This window comes from Chlorocebus sabaeus, chromosome 22 (assembly GCF_047675955.1).
Source record: "Chlorocebus sabaeus isolate Y175 chromosome 22, mChlSab1.0.hap1, whole genome shotgun sequence".
NCBI classification, from domain to species: Eukaryota; Metazoa; Chordata; class Mammalia; order Primates; family Cercopithecidae; genus Chlorocebus; species Chlorocebus sabaeus.
Genome location: NC_132925.1, coordinates 54,396,690 through 54,405,508, shown reverse-complemented (window position 1 = coordinate 54,405,508; position 8,819 = coordinate 54,396,690). Strand labels below are relative to the sequence as shown.

At 44.4% G+C, this 8,819-nt stretch overlaps 1 non-coding gene across 1 annotated transcript; it reads left to right on the top strand.

Moving 5' to 3' along the window:
- Positions 1-6,162: 6,162 nt before the first annotated feature.
- On the top strand, positions 6,163-6,265 carry LOC119626086 (small nucleolar RNA U13). The gene has a single exon (XR_005242276.1). It is a non-coding gene; the product is annotated as a small nucleolar RNA U13 (small nucleolar RNA).
- Positions 6,266-8,819: the final 2,554 nt, after the last annotated feature.

Genomic DNA, 8,819 nt, shown 5'->3' with positions numbered 1-8,819 from the left:
GGTGGCGGATGCCTATACTCCCAGCTACTCGGGAGACTGAGGCAGGAGAATCGCTTGAAACCGGGAGGCACAGGTTGCAATAAGCCAAGATCACGCCACTGCACTCCAGCCTGGTGACAGAGCAAGACTCCGTCTCAAAAAAAAAAAAAAAAAACAGATGGTTTAAACTTTTCATTTTGGTATCCAAAGCTTACTATAAACTTGTACCAACCTACTTCTAAAGGCTTATCCACTATATAGAATCTATTTTAGTCACACAGAAGTCATTATGCTTTGTATACACTGATTTCCCTCAATTCAAATTATATTTGCCATTCAAAGTCTAGCGCAAGGCCCAGCACTGTGGCTCATGCGTGTTATGCCAGCACTTTGGGAGGCCAAGGCGGGTGGATCACAAGGTCAAGAGGTCGAGACCGTCCTGGCTAACAGGGTGAAACGCCGTCTCTACTAAAAAAAAAAAAAATACAAAAAAAATTACCCGGGCGTGGTGGTGGGTGCCTGTAGTCCCAGCTACTCAGGAGGCTGAGGCAGGAGAATGGCATGAACCTGGGAGGCGGAGCTTGCAGTGAGCCAAGATAGCGCCACTGCACTCCAGCCTGGGTGACAGAGGGAGACTCCATCTCAAAAAACAAAAAACAAAGTGTAGCTTAGGCCAAATTTCCCCCTGAAAGTTCTCTTAGACTTGACTTTTTCATTTAGCATTGCCCTGTTCCTCGTCTCAGTTCCTCCCAATCCTACCATGCTGACACTGTGCTTCAGCTCTGGATTTGATCTTGATATGGATTTGTCTCTGATTTAGCATGTGCATCGTAGAATAGAAATGGACATCTTTGGCCAGGTGCAGTGGCTCACACCTGTAATCCCGTCACTTTGGCCGGGTGGATCACTTGAGGTTAGGAGTTTGAGACCAGCCTGGCCAACGTGGCGAAACCCAATCTCTACTAAAAATACAAAAATTAGCTGGGCATGGTGGCAGGCACCTGTAATCGCAGCTACTCAGGAGGCTGAGGCAAGAGAATCGCTTGAACCTGCAGAGGTTGAAGTGAGCCGAGATTGCGCCACTGGACTCCAGCCTGGGTGACAGAGGGAGACTCCGTCTCAAAAAAAAAATAATAATAATATGTTCTAAACGATTTAGTGCCCTTAATAGTACCATATTGCTAGGTGTGGTGGTGTGCACCTGTAATCCCAGTTACTCAGGAGGCTGAGGTAGGAGGATAGCTTGAGCCTAGCAGGTCAACACAAGCCTGAGCAACATAATGAGACCCGTCTTTATTTTTTTTAATTTTTCTATTTTTTTAGTTAGCTCTTTTTTTCCTTCCTTCCTTCCTTCCTTTCTTTCTTTTCTTTTCTTTTTTTTTTTTTTTTTTTGAGACAGAGCCTTGCTCTGTTGCCAGGCTAGAGTGCTGTGGCACAATCTTGGCTCACTGCAACCTCCACCTCCCAGGTTCAAGGGATTCTCCTGCCTCAGCCTCCTGAGTAGCTGGGACTACAGGCGCCTGCCACCACGCCTGGCTAATTTTTTGTATTTTTAGTAGAGACAGGGTTTCACCATGTTAGCCAGGATAGTCTTGATCTCTTGACCTTGTGATCCGCCCACCTCGGCCTCCCAAAGTGCTGGGATTACAGGCGTGAGCCACTGCGCCCGGCAACTCTTTTTATCTTTTTACGCCCAGCCAACTCATCATAATTTTTTTAATTATAATTTTTTTAATCTACCTTTTTTTTTTTCAAGATAGAGTTCGAGACCCACCTGGGCAATGTGGCAAGACCCCATCTCCACTAAAGAGACAAAAATTAACTGGGCATGGTGGCATGCACTTGTAGTCCCAGCTACTCAGGAGGCTGAAGTGGGAAGATTGCTTGAGCCCAGGAGGTGGAAGCTGCAGTGCTGAGATTGCACCACTCCACTCCATCCCAGGCAACAGAGTGTGACCCTGTCTTAAAAAAAAAAAAAATCTTGTGAGTGGAAAATGAGCTAAATTTAAAATTTTCCTCTAAGCCATTCATAGGCACCTTCAAGGGAACCTCTTCATGCCTGTATACTTTGAAATGTTTTTTACTCTGTAATTTGGTTTAATTCACTTATTTACTGAAAAGTAAGAGGTTTGAGCCCATGAGCAATTAGGCATAGATTGCAAGTCCCTTGATAATAAAGCAGTTTTCAGTCTGTCTTTAAAAATTAAGCTTGGGCTGGGCACCATGGCTCACGCCTGTAATCCCAGCACTTTGGGAGGCCAAGGCGGGCAGATCACGAGGTCAAGAGATCGCGACCATCCTTGCCAACATGGTTGAAGTGGATTTCAGAAGCAGAAAAAATAGGGAGCTTACTGTCTGACTGATCGTTACAGAAGTACCTAGTTCTGTCATTCCACTCTTGTTACTCAGACCTTTAACTACCCATGTTTATTTCACCAAGCTAAAGAAGTATACTACAGGTTGATGATCCACATTCTGAAAATTGGAAATGCTTCAAAATCTAAAACTTTTTGAGCATTGACATGGCACTCAAAGGAAATGCTCATTGGAGCATTTTGGATTTTGGATTAGGGATGCTCAACGAGTAAGTATATAAAGACGTTCCAAAAGTATTTCAGATTTCCAAAAGCTGAAAAGATCCCAAATCCAAAACACCTCTGGTTCCAAGCATTTCAGATAACACTCAGCCTGTACTATAAGCCACATTAAGTGGGGTTGAGGCCAGGCGTGGTGTCTTATACCTATAGTCCTAGCACTTTGGGAGGCTGAGGCAGGAGGATTGCTTGAGCCCAGGAATTTGAGACCAGCCTGGGCAACATAGTGAGACCCCTCTCTATAAAAGCAGTTTTTAAATTAGGAGGGTGTGGTGGCACAAGCCTATAGTCCCAGCTACTGGGGAGGTTGAGGTAGGAGGATCACTTGAGCCCAGAAAGTCGCAGCTGCAGTGAGCTATGATCATGCCACTGCATTCCAGCCTTGGTGACAGAGTGATACACCATCTCAAAAACATGGTATGGGGGCTGGGTGCTGAGGCTTATGCCTCCCAGCACTTTGGGAGGCTGAGGCAGAGGGATCACTTGAGGCCAGAAGTTCAACACCAGCCTGGCCAACAGCAAAACCCTGTCTCTGCAATAAAAAGAAAAATAGAAAAAATAAACGTGGTGGGGACAGGAAGCCTGTTGTTCATTTCTAGGCTCCTTCCCAGTATTTATACTCAGATTCATGCTGTTGCCTGCAAAAAAGGTTGGCCCCCAGTTGCCTCTGGATAATATGATTTAGAAAATTTGCTCTGGCAGCTTGCAGACAATTGCTGCCATTAGTAATTGTACAAAAATACATGGCTGGGCACAGTGGCTCACACCTGTAATCCCAGCATTTTGGGAGGCCAAGGTGGGCAGATCACTTGAGGTCAGGAGGTTGAGACCAGCCTTGTCAATATGGTGAAACCCCATCTCCACTAAAAATGAAAAACAAAAAATTAGGCTTGATGATGTGCGCATGTAATCCCAGCTACTTGGGAGGCTGAGGCACAAGAATCGCTTGAACCTTGGAGGTGGAGTTTGCAGTGAGTTGAGGTCACACCACTGCACTCCAGCCTGGGCAGCAGAGCTGGATTCTGTCTCAAAACAACAACAGGCCAGGCACGGTGGCTCAAGCCTGTAATTCCAGCGCTTTGGGAGGCTGAGACGGGCAGATCACGAGGTCAGGAGATCAAGACCATCCTGGCTACCACAGTGAAACCCCGTCTCTACTAAAAAATACAAAAAACTAGCTGGGCGTGGTGGCGGGCGCTTGTAGTCCCAGCTGCTTGGGAGGCTGAGGCAGGAGAATGGCGTAAACACGGGAGGCGGAGCTTGCAGTGAGCTGAGATTTGGCCACTGCACTCCAGTCTGGGCAACAGAGTGAGACTCCGTCTCAAAAAAAAAAAAAAAAACAGCAACAACAACTAACTTCTAAAGGCCATGTGACTATCAAGTAGATTATACATAAGAAAGGCTGATTTAGAGTTCTTAGAGGTTTATTTTTTTGTTCTTTTTTTTTGTTTGTTTTCTGAGACAGGGTCTCGCTCTGTCACCCAGGCTGGAGTGCAGTGGTGCGATCTTGGCAAACTGCAACCTCCACCTCCCACGTTCAAGCAATTCTCATGCCTCAGCCTCCTGAGTAGCTGGGATTACAGGAATGTGCCACCAGGCCCAGCTAATTTTTGTATTTTTAGTAGAGACAGGGTTTCACCAGGTTGGCCAGGCTGGGGTTTCTTCATTTAATTTTTCTTTATTTATTTGTTTTCTTTGTTTTTAGAGACAGAGTCTCACTATGCTGTTTAGGCTGGTCTCAAACTCCTGGGCTCAAGCAATCTTCCCGCCTTGGCCTCCCAAAGTGTTGGGATTACAGGCATGAGCCACTGTGCCCGACTAGTTTATTTTCTAAAGAAAAGTTACCCTGGAGGATCACTTGAGGCCAGGAGTTTAAGACCAGCCTGGGCACCACAGTGAGACACCGTATCTGTTAAAAAATAAAAAGTAAAGCCACCCTGTTCACTAAATTGGCAAAAGATTAGGACTAGCAAGAATTAAAACTCACAGAACATTAGGGTGAGAAAGAGTCTTAGAGATAATCTAGTCTGCCCCTGCCATTCTAGGAATATAGAAGCAAACCCCGACAGGTTGAGTGACATGTCCATCCTGGTGGCAAAGCCAAAACTAAAACCTTATTCCCAGGTCAGTGCAGAGCCACTCAGGATCTCATAAATCAGTTTTGTGTTTTCTGTACCATACTGGCCCTCTATTAGCCTCTCCCTGGATCTCACTGATACCTTGAGAGTGCAAAAAAAGCAATTGTTTGTTACATTTATCAAAGTGGTGGTATCCATTGGCATCAACATTTGCATTTAGGACAAAGTTATCTTTGGCACCTTTGAACTTGCTAAGACTATCAAGTGTGAAGTTTGTATTGTGCCTCAGCTGCATCTTCCAACCATAACGGTTTTTTAAAAAATGATTTTATTGGATAGGTGTGATGGCTTATGTGTGTAATCCCATTACTTTGGGAGGCTGAGGTGGGAGGATTGCTTGAGCCCAGGAGTTTTGAGAACAAGCTGGGCAACCCAGAGAGACCTCCACCACAAAAAATAAACAAAATCAGGCGGGTGTGGTGGTGCATGCCTGTAGTTCCAGTTACTCGTGGGGCTGAGGCAGGAGGATTGCCTAGGCCCAGGAGGTCATAGCTGTAGTGAGCCAAGATCACATCACTGCACTTCAGCCTGGGCGACAGAGCAAGACCCTGTCTCAATAAATAAATAAATGAAATGAAATGTTTCAATTCAATAAATGATAAATGCTTCAGTGTGGCTTTCACAAACATTTTGTCTAAGAAGTTGTTTATTAGCATTAAATACATTATGTGTCTATGATGTGTGAGGCACTGGAGATAACATGAGAAACAGACACAGTTTCTAGGCTTATGGAGCTTATAGTGTAGTCACTTGTTCACTGTATGTTCTCAAACCAAAAGATGCCAGAATCACATTTGCAGAAAAACCTCAGGAAAACACAACATACACAAAGGAGCAATGCAGTATCAACTTCTCTACATGATAAAGATACCATAGGCCAAAATTGTATTGTACGTGGAAATGATGTTTGGGTTTTGTTTTTTTGTTTGTTTGTTTTTGTTTGTTTACCATTGTAAAAGTAATACATCACCACATATACATTATGGACACACACATGCATTTGAAAAGCATTAACAATTGACCTGAATAAATATATAAAGAACTATTAAAACTCAGCAGTAAGAAAACAGCTAAAAAACGGGTGAAATATTTGAACTGACACCTTGAAGACAATACAAGAATGGCAAACTGGCCAGAGGTGGTGGCTCACACCTGTAATCCCAGCACTTTGGGAAGCCAAGACGGGTGGATCACCCGAGGTTAGGAGTTCGACATCAGCCTGGCCAACATGGTGAAACTCCGTCTCTACTAAAAATACAAAAATAAACCAGTTGTGGTGGTGCACATATATAGTCCCATCTACTCAGGAGGCTGAGGCAGGAAAATCACTTGAAACTGGGAGGCGGAGGTTGCAGTGAGCTGAGATCACACCACTGCACTCCAGCCTGGGTGACAGAGTGAGACTCTGTCTCAAAAAAAAAAAAAAAAGAATGGCAAACAAAATACAACAGATTTTTTAATGTTCATAAGCATGATGAGTGGGTTTTCATGTTCATGTGTGAGGTGTGCCTCCCTCAAACCTTGTTATGATGTCAACACATTGCCTATCTGATAAGAAGTAAAAAAAAACAGTGAAAAGGCAGTTTACAGAATGGGAGAAAACATTTGCAAATCATACATCCAATAAGGACCTCAATAGCAAGGAAACAATTTTAAAATGGGCAAAGGACCTAAGTAGACATTTCCCAACAGAAGACATTAAATGGCCAAAAGATAAGTGTTGGTGAGGATGTGGAGAAAATGGAACCCTCCCAGGCTCTTGGTGGGAATGTATATTAGTACAGCCATTATGGCAAACAGTATGGAGGTTCCTCGAAAAACTAAAAATGGAATTACCATATGATCCAGCAATCTCACTTCTGGGTATATGTATACAGGAAATGAAAATCAGTATTTTGGAGAGATATCTGCACTCCCATGTTCATTGCAGCACTATTCACAATAACCACATTATGGAATCAAGTGTCCATTGCCAGATGAATGGATAAAGAAAACGAGGGCCAGGTGCGGTGGCTCACGCCTGTAATCCCAGCGCTTTGGGGGGCCAAGGTGGGCGGATCACCTGAGGTCAGGAATTTGAGACCAGCCTGGTCAACATGGTGAAACCCCGTCTCTACTAAAAATACAAAATTAGCCAGGTGTGGTGGTGGGCGCCTGTAATCCCAGCTACTCTGGAGGCTGAGGCAGGAGAATCGCCTGAATCCAGGAGGCAGAGGTTGCAGTGAGCCAAGATCATACCACTGCACTCCTGCTTGGGCAACAAGAGCGAAACTCTGTCTCAAAAAAAAGAAAAAGGAAAAATGAATATATGCATGTTCTCACTTATATGTGGAAATGCATGTTCTCACTTACATGTGGAATTTTTTTGTCTTTTTGAGACGGAGTCTCACTCTGTCGCCAAGAGCAAAACTCCGTCTCAATAAGTAAGTAAGTAAGTAAATAAATAAATAAATAAAAATTAAATAAGTTGAACTCACAAAAGCAGAGAGTAGAATGGTGGTTGCCAGAGTCAGGGGTTTGAGATGAAACAGGGAGATATTGGTCAAAGGGTATGAGGCACCCTTTTGGTTAGGAGGAGTATATTCTGGAGATCTGTTATACAGCATGATGACTATAGTTAATAATGTATATTTGAAAATTGCTAAGAGTGTAGTTTTTTTCTTTCTTTTTTTTTTTTTTTTTTCTTTTTTTTAAGACAAGGTCTTGCTCTGTCACCAGGCTGGAGTGCAGTGGTGCGATCTTGACTCACTGCAACCTCCACCTCCTGGGTGACAGAGCAGGAGCACTGTCATCTTGGACAAACACCACCACTTTAAGTTCCAACTCCCTTTCTAGCCTCATACATTTCAAGGAAATCACTTCTCTTCTAGCTATAAGCAGCCAGAAAGAGCAGACAGTAAAACACAGATAAGACAACTCGGGCTCAGAGGGAGTTGGGGATAAAGTCTCTTGGGTGACTGCCAAACTTCACACTCATACAGTGTGCCCCAGTAAAACAGTGGGCCTTAATAAGCACATTCCTTTCCCTCAGGTGCACTAAGATAGGGAAGCTAAAAGCAGACTCGGGGGATATGCCCGCAGCTGCAGAAAGATGTACAGGAACAGACACAACTCTCCCTCCTAGATAAGCACAACAAAGAAACACAGAAGCAGTCCAAGTCTCTGATAAACTCTCCAACCCTGAATCCTTAAAAACTCTCAGTATGTAAGATTGTGCAGCTTCTGACCTAACTTGGTCAGAAGTCCCTCCCAGGTTTGAAATAAACCTGTTGACTGTCAAGCCACCCTTCGTGTTTCTCTCCTTTTTGTTTAATTCTTACACTAGGTTCAAGCAATTCTCCTGCCTCAGCCCCCCGAGTAGCTGAGACTACAAGCACCCACCACCATGCCTGGCTAATTTTTTTTTTTTTTTTTTTGAGACGGAGTCTCGCTCTGTCGCCCAGGCTGGAGTGCAGTGGCCGGATCTCAGCTCACTGCAAGCTCCGCCTACTGGGTTTACGCCATTCTCCTGCCTCAGCCTCCCGAGTAGCTGGGACTACAGGCGCCCGCCACCTCGCCCGGCTAGTTTTTTTGTATTTTTTAGTAGAGACGGGGTTTCACCATGTTAGCCAGGATGGTCTTGATCTCCTGACCTCGTGATCCGCCCGTCTCGGCCTCCCAAAGTGCTGGGATTACAGGCTTGAGCCACCGCGCCCGGCCCCATGGCTAATTTTTGTATTTTTAGTAGAGATAGGGTTTCACCATGTTGGCCAGGCTGGTCTTGAACTCCTGACCTCAGATGATCTGCATGCCTTGGCCTCCCAAAGTGCTAGGATTACAGGCATGAGCTACTGTACCCAGCCAAGAGAATAGATCTTAAATATTCTCACCACAAAAAAACTGAGGTGATAGATATGTTAGCTTGATTTAAAAAAAATTTTTTTAAATTTTTACTTTTTTTACAAAATAGAGAGAGGGTTACACTATGTTGCCCAAGCTGGTCTTGAACTCCGGGCTCAAGCCATCCTCCCACCTGGGTCTCCCAAAATGGTGGGATAACAGACGTGAGCTGCTGCACTTGGCCAGCTTGATTATTTTTTAATGGCAAACAAGCTCATGAAAAGATGTT